This window comes from Globicephala melas, chromosome 6 (assembly GCF_963455315.2).
Source record: "Globicephala melas chromosome 6, mGloMel1.2, whole genome shotgun sequence".
In the NCBI taxonomy this organism is placed as follows: Eukaryota; Metazoa; Chordata; class Mammalia; order Artiodactyla; family Delphinidae; genus Globicephala; species Globicephala melas.
In genome coordinates, this window is record NC_083319.1 from 89,599,876 (window position 1) to 89,609,986 (window position 10,111).

The 10,111-nt window shown below is 50.8% G+C and overlaps 1 pseudogene; it reads left to right on the forward strand.

The window, feature by feature from the left end:
- Window positions 1-365: 365 nt before the first annotated feature.
- Window positions 366-9,078, forward strand: LOC115847443 (RNA transcription, translation and transport factor protein-like; annotated as a pseudogene).
- Window positions 9,079-10,111: the final 1,033 nt, after the last annotated feature.

Consider the following 10,111-nt stretch of genomic DNA (forward strand, 5'->3'; position numbering starts at 1 on the left):
TGTTCTCCTCTTGGTCCTGATGGTGCATGCCAGCCCTTGCTCACCGTGGATCCACTGCCTCTGTCTCATCCTGCTGCCCAAATGGATTCACTGAGCAGATTGGCCCAGGCTTCCTGGAAAGCAGTTCACGGTTGGAGCAAGAATCTAAAAAATGTTTATACCCTTTAAGTCAGTAATTCCCTTTTGGGGAATGTGTACAAGTGAAGTGACCAGCTATGCAGATAGTGGTGCATAAAGATGTTCACTGAAGGGTTGTTTATAATAAGCATTAGGAATAACGTAAATTTTTGGCAATTGGAATATGGCTCAGTAAACTGTGTTATTCCTATGTAGTCAAATATGATGAAGCCATTTAAATGCGCTTCATGGAGTTTTATAATGAGGCAGGAGATAATTTGAAGTGACAGTGCACAGGAGAAAAACCGGAAGGGAACACACCAAAATGTTAGCAGTGGATGCTTCTGCTTTTGTGCCTTTTTCTGCACTTTGGACAAGAGGCAACTCCACCTAATGTCTGGCCTGTGTCTTTGGGAAAGAGGGGCACACTGATCCATCAAGGGTCTAGAGGCACGGATCCGATTCAAATCCTGGCACCACGCGTTGGCCATGACCTTCAATTCATTAATTAAGTTCTCCGAACTCCAGTTTCCTCAGTCACCAGGTGGCAGTGGCACCCAGTTCCCGGGGTTGTGAAAGAATTGCTAAAGGAATCCCCAGGCGTCCAGCAGCCCAGTAGGACTGAAACATGATAGCCATCCTGGACTCTGGCCACCTCCTGCCTTGCCACCTGTCTCCTTGCTGGTGGGACCTGTCATGGAGAGAGGAATGGCCCCGATTCAAGAGAGCCATTCAATCCCCATTTCCACAGGGGGACATGGAGGTTTGAGGTCTTAGTGATTTGCTCAGGACCACAGAGCTAGCCAGTGGAGGGGCAGACATGTGGGCTCGTACAGACAGAGCAGAGAGAAGGAGCATGGAGAGCCAGGTGCCACAGTGGCTTGGCAGGGGTCCTCAGACCAGAGCCACGCCACTGTCCAGGGCAGGTTCTGACCGGTGGCCGAGTCAGGTTGTCCTGCCAGCTGGGGTAGCTGACTACCCCAGGGGTTCCCAGGGGTCTCTCCCACCCAGAGTTTCCACTTGACACTCAGTGGGCCCCATCAGCCCCCATCAGCTCCCAAGGGAGCCACACAATTTTCCATGTGATGCAGAAGAGGCATTTTCCTCTGGCTGGAGACTCAGCCTGCTTGACTTGGGGTTTTCCAGCAGACCCGGCTCGAATTGCAATGCCTGCCCCTGGGGATGCCTGTTCATTCAGAATGAAGAGGTGCCCAGGTGACATAATATGTCATCAAACACCTGTCGAGCCTACTGGGGGCCAGGCCCAGTGCACACAGTGGAAAATGGCCACATCACGTGAGGAAGCACTGCCTGTCTTTCAGCTATGCTTCCTTCTGCGGTGGCTTCTGACCCTTCCTGGAGAAGGCACGCATGTCCACCAGCAGCGCCACGTCGAAATTCCCAGCTTTTCCCTCCATAGCCCTAGAGAAAGCCCAAGAACAGAATGTCTTTAGCTGACAGGTCACGTGGTCATCCCTGAACCACCCCTGTAGACAGGGCTGGGATGTTCTGATGTGCCAGACTGGGCATGTGTCTCCCATGGGTCCAAGGACTGCACGTGGGAGGATGGCTTGTTCCAAAATAAGGGGAAGCATCCCACCTACACTCTGGCGTTGACCTTGGGGAAGCAGGCTTTGTTCCCCTTTGAAGAACTGCACCAACCTCCAGGGAGCCCCACGCACGCTTCCTACCCTCGTGGCCTCAGTTTTCTCATCTGCTAAATGGCTCACCTCATCACGCCACGCAAGGGAGAATGCGAGGCTCCAAGACAACCTGGCACACAGTAGGTGCTCATTAAACCCTAATGCCGCCCTCCTGGGCTCAGTGCTCCGTACACACCTGCCAAAGAAGAAGGTCAGAGCCGCTGGGGCCATCAGGCTGCAACATGTTTTTCTAGAAGGTTTTATGTGAACTACACAACCAGGAATGAAGTCACTGATCAATAACCCACAGCAGTGACCCCTCAATTAACAAATACTTATTGGTCTTAGAGACCGAATTGCCATTTTGCAAGATAATTGAGCACCAATGACCAGAAGCATACTCTGCTTTGAATAAGGACCTGAAATATGACTGGCATCCACCGGGCATCAGCGGGGTACTACAGGCAGCCTCAGGGCCTGGGGTGATCTCTGCATCATTATCACAGGGACAGCCAGGCAGGAGCTGAGCCCTAGAGCCCCCAGGATAAGGATGTGGGGCATAATGTGCTGTGTTGGGGCTTGACATGTTTCTGGTCTGTGTCTCTGAGGATGTGAGTGGTGGTGGGGGGCGGGGGGCAGGGTGCCTTGGTTCTGAAGCTGAGGGGCGGAGGCCAGCGCAGACACCAGCAAGAGCAAAGTAGGTCTTTTAACAGGAGGAGAAACTGAGGCTCAGAGATGAAAAGGGCAAGAGCATACAGTGAGCAGGCTACAGAACCAGGGCTCCAGGTTCAAAAGAGGCTTCGTCTCAGCTAGAGGGAGCTTTCCATGAACATTCGTCAGATGTGTGCGTGTGTTGGGGGGAACTTCCAGACACAAGAGCAACAGGGGACTGGGCAGGGAAGAGAGACGGGGGATTTAAAAAGGAAAGGTAAAAAATAAAATTAAAATTAAAAATAAAAAGGACAGGTAGGTGATTTCCCTGGTGGCACAGTGGTTAAGACTGTGCTCCCGATGCAGGGGGCCCGGATTTGATCCCTGGTCAGGGAACTAGACCCCACATGCATGCTGCAACTAAAAGTTCATATGCCACAACTAAGGAGGCCACGTGCCACAACTAAGGAGTCCATGAGCCACAACTAAGGAGCCCACCTGCCACAACTAAAACCCGGCATTACCAAATAAATAAATAACTTTCTTTTTAAGAAAAGGAAAAGTAAAACTGACCAAATTTTAAAATATTAAGAAATAAGATCAAAAGGCAGACATTTCCTTGAGGAAAAAGATTCACAGCAGATACAAAAGGTAAGGGGAGTTATCATTAATATGCAAAAACTCATATGAGTCAATATGGGTTCAGTATGAGTGGAAAAATCCAAATTCCCAAAAGAAAAGAGAGTGAAAGTCACGCTCAGACAAGCACAGAAAGTCATGGAATGTGTAGAACCACAGTTTCATCTCACCAGGAACTGTCATAAGGCAAGACAAACAGGCATCTTCACGTGGAGATTAGCAGTCCTGGTTTAATAATAAGGCCCAATGCAGACAGGCAAGCTGTGAGCAAGTCAGTTGGTCCAACCTTTCAGGAAAGCAGCTTGGAAAAGCCTCACACTTATTCTTACTTTGATTCACTTTTGGGATCTACCCTGAGGAAAGCAAAGATTTAGACCTAGAGTGGTTTACCTTAGAGTTACTATAAATGCCAAAAGATTGGAAATGACAAAATTCCAGGGGGAGGCCTGGGTGACCCTTCATTATCCGAGGCCAAAGGGTTTATGATCACTTGTTACTGCAGCAAATGTGGACTGATACACTCCACACTGGATTCCTGGCACAAGAAAGCTTGGTGGATCCTGGAAGCTCAAGGAACAATTGTTAAAAGAGCAAATAAAGGAATGATCTCAAAGAAAATACACCAGATATCAGCAGTGGTTATTTCTATTTGGGTGAATTCCAGTTTTTGCTTTTATGCCTTTCTGGCAGCCACAGCTGTACCATGCACTCACCTGCTTGGCCAACCCTGAACCAGCTGCTGAATCAGAAGTTTATGCATTTGTAATTGTGTCAGATTTTGTCAAATTGCTCTCAGGAGATGTCGTACCAATTTACACTCCCACCAGTGATGTAGACATGCCCACAAAGCACGTTAATTGACTTTTGCATTGGGAGAAATGCCACATCCCAGCAAGGCTTTAATTTCCATGTCTCCCATCATGCGTGAGCTCAGCCTCTGCCCATGGGTCCAGACCAGTTTTCTTTCCTTTGAGCTGTCCTCATAGGGGCTGACGTCTCCCTGCCCTGCCGACCCCCAGAACACCTTCGCTCAGCTTCTGAGTGGCTGGCTCTGTCTCTTCCGTCAGCCTTAGGGTCAGAAGTCACCTCCGCAGAGAGATGAGGTCCCTGAGGGGCCCACAGCCCTGCCTGAACTCATCCTGATCGAAGCATCTGCTTCTCCGTAACAGACACTCAGGTCCCAGCCCAGGGACACTGCCCTTCTGGTGCTGGTACCTCCATCTTCCCAGCAGGCCCTGAGCCAGTTGGAGATGAATCTGTGCTAACTGACCCATCTCATTCTTCTGAGCTCCCCACTGAGCAAGGCCTTTAGCCTCAAGACAGAGGCCTGTATGTGGCCATCAGGAGTGTGGCCTGGACTCAAGTCCAGCCCCTGGGCCACTGTAGGCCACACCACCCTGAAGGAGAGATGCCTAGGCTGGGTGCCCCGCAATAAGTTCACCTCTTGCGCCTCAGTTTCCTATCTGCCAACCCCCAATGTCACCATAAATATGACAGAGCAGACATCTGCAGTGCTTCCAGTAGGCAGCCTAGGCCAGAACATAGGAGGATCGGTCACTGCAGCTCTAGGCAGCTAAGGACCACGCCCCTGAGCTCTCCATCCTCCCCCAGATTATGCCGGGGCTGGGTCCCCTCCCAGGGCCCACTGTCAGCCTGTGCCATGGCTGGGGTGAGGGGCTGCTGGATTGATCAATTAGTCCATGCCTGGTCCCTGCCAGCCAGACCCCCCACTCCGTGGTCCCCATGGCTGGCTGCAGCCCATGCCCGGCTCCGGTGGTAGAGGCCAGCATCCCCCACACCACATGGACCGATGACTGTGGGCAGTGCTGACTGGAGTCCAGGGTGTTCTCAGGGTGGCACCTGGAGAGGGGCTAGCATGGTCCAGGGGTGCACAGGGACCGGCCATTCACAAAGCACCAGCACCAGCATTCACTCACGGGGTCCCAAGGTAGCCTGGCCCGAAGGAGGTGATCTCCGCAAGGGCAGGGACATCCATCACGTCACCTCAGCTGGGTCTCCGTGAGGCTGCATCCTGCTGTCTTCAGAGTGACCCAACCCCCCTCAGTCCCTCCCTCCCTGCAGCCCGGGCAAGCCAGGGCGTGAACACCTGCTTTGAGAGCAACAGCTTGGGACTCCATTCACAGCAGCGTTTTGATCCCACCTTTTCCAACAAGAATACAGCATAGGACTCAGCATTCCGGAAGCCCAGCAGGTCTCTCACACTCCACCCGCTGCCTGTTTCCCTCCACATGGAGGTGCCGGCTTCTGTGTCCTCAGAGGCATTTTCTACACATGGACCCTTTCCCTCCTGGGTTTGCCCAAGTGGGGGTAGGCCAGGCACGCTGCTGCCTCACTTTCCTCAAAATTCTGGTCATTGGTTTGTCTATTTATATTGTAAACACTTTCTACTGCAAAATGCAAAACAAACCCAGAAACATGCATTAAACAGACTGAAGAATCACTACAAAGTACACACTCACGTGACACCTGCGGTGATGCCAGAACTCTGTCCTCCTGGGTCCTGACACCCCAGAGGTGGCCCCAACCCTGCTTTCACAGTAATCACAGCCTGGATGCTGTTTTGTTGTCTGTAGTTTTGCTACCAAATGAACACCTGCAAACCTTGCATATGACTTTGCCAGGGCAAGGGCAGGGCAGGAGAGGCACCGGGTGAGCCTTTCCGAACCACAAGGGCCCAGGGAGCCTAGCTCGAGTCTGAACGCCCTGTCTGCAATGTCATGGAGCAGGGCATCACGCCCAGAAGTCCTGTTGCTGCTTCCACTGAGAGCGTCCACAAGGCCTGTGGTCGGTGTGTAGGTGCCTGCAGCACGGAGGACCATGGCCCTATACTCCATCACTCAGGTGACACTGATGGGCTGTTTGGGGAAGGTTGCTCAGAACATCCTAGTGAGGGTTCCCACACTTCCCTTGGGCCTGTGCCAGCAGGGGAGCTGCTCTCATGGTGGGCAGTCCTGGGGGGCCGTCCCACTCCCCCCAGCGCTCCCCGGGGAACCTAGCCCAGCCAATGGGTGAGTGGACCTTGCTGTATTCACGCTCATTGATGACCATCACTTCCAGTTCACCTTCCTCTGTTGACGGCCACGTGGCGTTTTGTTGCACCATGTGCCATGTTTATCTTCCCAAGCCCTGTTGCGGGCATTTTGGTGACTCCGCCCTTTTGCTTCTTCAAAAACAGAATAACCTGTGGAAATGCAGCTCATGGGGTAAATACCTAGACGTGGAGTCAGCTAGCTCCAGCACCCCTGTCCACACCAAGGTCCCACCCAGGTCCCCAAACTCAGCTGAAACTAACAAAGCCTGTCGGCCTTGGCTTTCACCAGCCCGCCCTGCTGAAACGGGAGGCCACACCTCAACGCTTCAGGGTCTGCACGTGGTCCTCCCACTGGCAGCGTGGAGGCCAGAGCCAGCCCTGTGAACTCTCTCACAGATGGGGCCTCTCTCCCTCACTCCCACCTCGGGAATCACCTCGCACCCACCTTTTCTAGTATTTAAGGCATTTTCTTTGAGATAAGTGCTTGCATCCCCATAAACATCTGCTACTTCTTCTCTTATGTCTTGACTGAAGCAGTGTGCTATCAGAGAAAGTTCTGAGAAGGGGACTTCACCTATAACCCCACCTCCCAACCTGACAGCCACCATGCTGTGCTGTGTCCCCTCTAGACTATTCATGGGCACACGTGTTTCAAAGTGTGTTCAGTCATTCCTTCAGCAAACACTCACTAGGTCTTTCCTAGTGGGTCCAGGACCCAGCCCAGAACAGTCTAGTCACTGATGAGATTCAAAGACCAATTCCCCCCTGATCCAAGCAGTGTCTATGTTCATCGCCGACTCTGCAGGTTCCCTGTGGAGGGGGGCTGGGAGATGAATGGTTTCCCTGGGAGCACCGAGCCTGCAGCCTTGCACCCTCATCTTCTTCCACAAGAATTTAACACAAATGGCGCGAGGCCCTGCAGCCACAGGTGGAGGCAGCCAGGAGGCGCAGCGGTCTTGAGCGGGTGGTGGCACCCTTCTCCAGCCTCGGTTTCCTCACTTGCAAGGTGAGGACGGGCAGATGAGTGAATGAATGTGGTAGTCTCTGCTCAAAGGATTAGAGGATGGAAAGAAGGGAAGGAGGGAGGGAGGGAGGGACACAGAGAAAGAGGGAAGGGAGAAGGTGGAAGGAAGGAGGGAGGGAAGAGAGGAAAGATGAATAGGCAAAAAGACAGGATCATGATCTGTTAAGGATAAACTAGGAAGTTGCCCCCGTATGGTCAGCTGTGAAACCCTGGACAGGTTCACTGACCTCTCTGAGCTCTCCTTGTTGACCTGCAGGATGGAAACTATAATAATAGAGGGGAAGAGAGCTTATCCTGGATTCCCAGCACCTGGAGCTCCCAGACCCGGCACTGTTCTGGCATTTTTCTCGTCTGTGCACTTTAAGAAGCACATCGTGGTGCTCAGTGCCCAGTCATGGTCAGCTCGTGATATACACCCCGCTGTGCTGGGCTCCTCAGGGTGGGGAGGTGCTGCTTCCATCTGACTTCACCCTAAACTCACTGCGGATCAGCAGTTCAGTCGCAGGGCCAATTATAAAACAGTGTTTATTTGTTATTTAGTTGAATAAATTAATCTACTCTGAGGTACGGTGTGTACCTCTGGAGATATTTTTTGAATGCACGCATGTTGTGCATGACAGAGAAAATCAACATCATCTGGTCCAGCCCCCAGCTGATACAGGAAGCCCCTCCCCAGGACCTGAGGGGTGACAGCCAGCCCTGCTGGCATCTCTTCAGGATGGGAGCACACGGCCTTCAAGATGCCCAGACTTACGGCAGACCTGATGTTCCTGTGCTGTAACTGCCCTGGGACAGCCAAGCAGGGTCCCAGAAACAGTGAATATCCCCATCCCACCTACATAGCCAGGTCCCCAGCTGTGCTCCTGTCTGCCACATTGCAGTTTTCCATCACATCCCCCAACCTAGCCCCAGAGAAAGAATCACAGTGCGAAATGAATGAGGACATGAATTTGACAGCAAGCTGGAAATATGTGGAAACTGGGCAGAAACGTTTAAGAATGCCCTGGGTTGGGGGGCCAGAGTTGCAAGGACATGACCAACCCTCCGCCACCACATATCACACTGAGCAAGAAAGTCTTTTTTTAATTGAGACATCACTTATATGCCATAAAATTCCCCTTTTAAAGTGTACAATTCAGTGGTTGTTAGCACATTCACGGACTTATGCAACCATCACCACTAATCCAGAATGTTCTCGTCACCCCCAAAGGATACCCCGCCCTCCCGACTGAAGCAGGGAGCACGATGGCCTTCAACTACCACCACCTACCTCTTCTACTGAAGAGATGAAACAAAACTTAGAAACGATGTTTGCACTGAAGACCAGAAAAGGAGATACTACAAGACTGAAGACAGAGGTAAGCTAAGAAACACCCACAGCAGTGACCAGCCCAAGTTCTTTGAAAAGTATCTCAGAGATGTCAACTGTTCTTTCAAGATTCAAGATGGACAAGAAGCAATTGACTGGCTTCTTGGTTTAGCTGTTAGTCTTGAATATGGAGATAACGCTGAAAAATACAAGGACTGGGTACCTGATAATGCACAAAGTGCTGACAATGCAACTAAAAATGCAGAGCCTGTGATCAACTTGGATGTAAATAATCCTAATTTTAGGGCTGGTGTCATGGTCCAGGCTAACCTTCAGAGTCAGCTCATGGTGGTTACCTGGCAGTGCTTCAGGCAATTCGCATTTTGGTCCAGGAGCCCTGACACGGGATGCAGCTGCTAGCACAAACCCAGCAGAAGAGGGCTTGCCTGTTGGTTTAGACAAGTATATTCTTGGTTTTGACACAAGAGACGTGGTCCTTAATGAAGCTGGTCAAATTCTGCACTTGCTGCATATAGAAGAGCTCAGAGAGCTGCAGACAAAAATTAATGCAGCCAGAGTGGCTGTTCAGGTGATTACTGCTGATCCAAAGACAGACCACAGGCTGGAGAAAGTTGGAAGATGAACATTTTAGAACTTTAGCTTCCCCTTTACCTCGTACTCTCTGGCATATATTTGGAAATCAAATACCCCATTTTTAATGGAAGAATCCCAGAAATTTGACTATGTTCTAGAGAGCTACCATCATTGCCTTTTCTTTAATAAAGTTTAGGAAAGTGGAAAACAAAAAATAGATCCTGTACCCATCAGGCAATCACTCACCACTCCAGGCCCCCCAGACCTTGACAAACACGAGTCTACTTTCTGTCTCTGGATCTGCCTATTCAGGACATTTTATATAAATAGAATCATACCATACATGACGTTTTGTGCCTGGCTTCCTGCACTCAGCATGTTTTCCAGATTCATCCACATTGTAGCATGTACTGGCACTTCACCCCGTTTATGGCTGATTAATATTCCATCATTTGGATACACCACATCTTGTTTAATCCATCATCCAATGGTGTATGTTTGGGTTGTTTCTGTTTTTTGGCTATCATGAACATTCGTGTACACGTTTTTGTATATATCTAAGTGGAGTTGCTGGGTCGTAAGGTAATTCTGTGTTAACTGTTTGAGGAACCACCAAACTGTTCTCCACAGTGGCTGCACCATTTTACTTTCCCACCGGCAGTGTATGAGGGCTCCAATTTCTCCACATCCTTACCAACACTTATTTTCCATTTTTTCTATTCTAACCATCCCAATGGGTGTGAGGTGGTATCTCACTGTGGTTTTGATGAACATTTGTGATGTTGAGCATACTTTCATGTGCTTACTGACCGTTTGCATATCTTCTTGGGAGAAATGTCTATTCAAGTCCTTTGCCCATTTTTTTTTTTTTTTTTTTTTTTTTTTTTTTTTTGCGGTACGCGGGCCTCTCACTGTTGTGGCCTCTCCCGTTGCGGAGCACAGGCTCCGGACGCGCAGGCTCAGCGGCCATGGCTCACGGGCCCAGCCGCTCCGCGGCATGTGGGATCTTCCCGGACCGGGGCACGAACCTGTGTCCCCTGCATCGGCAGGCGGATTCTCAACCACTGCGCCACCAGGGAAGC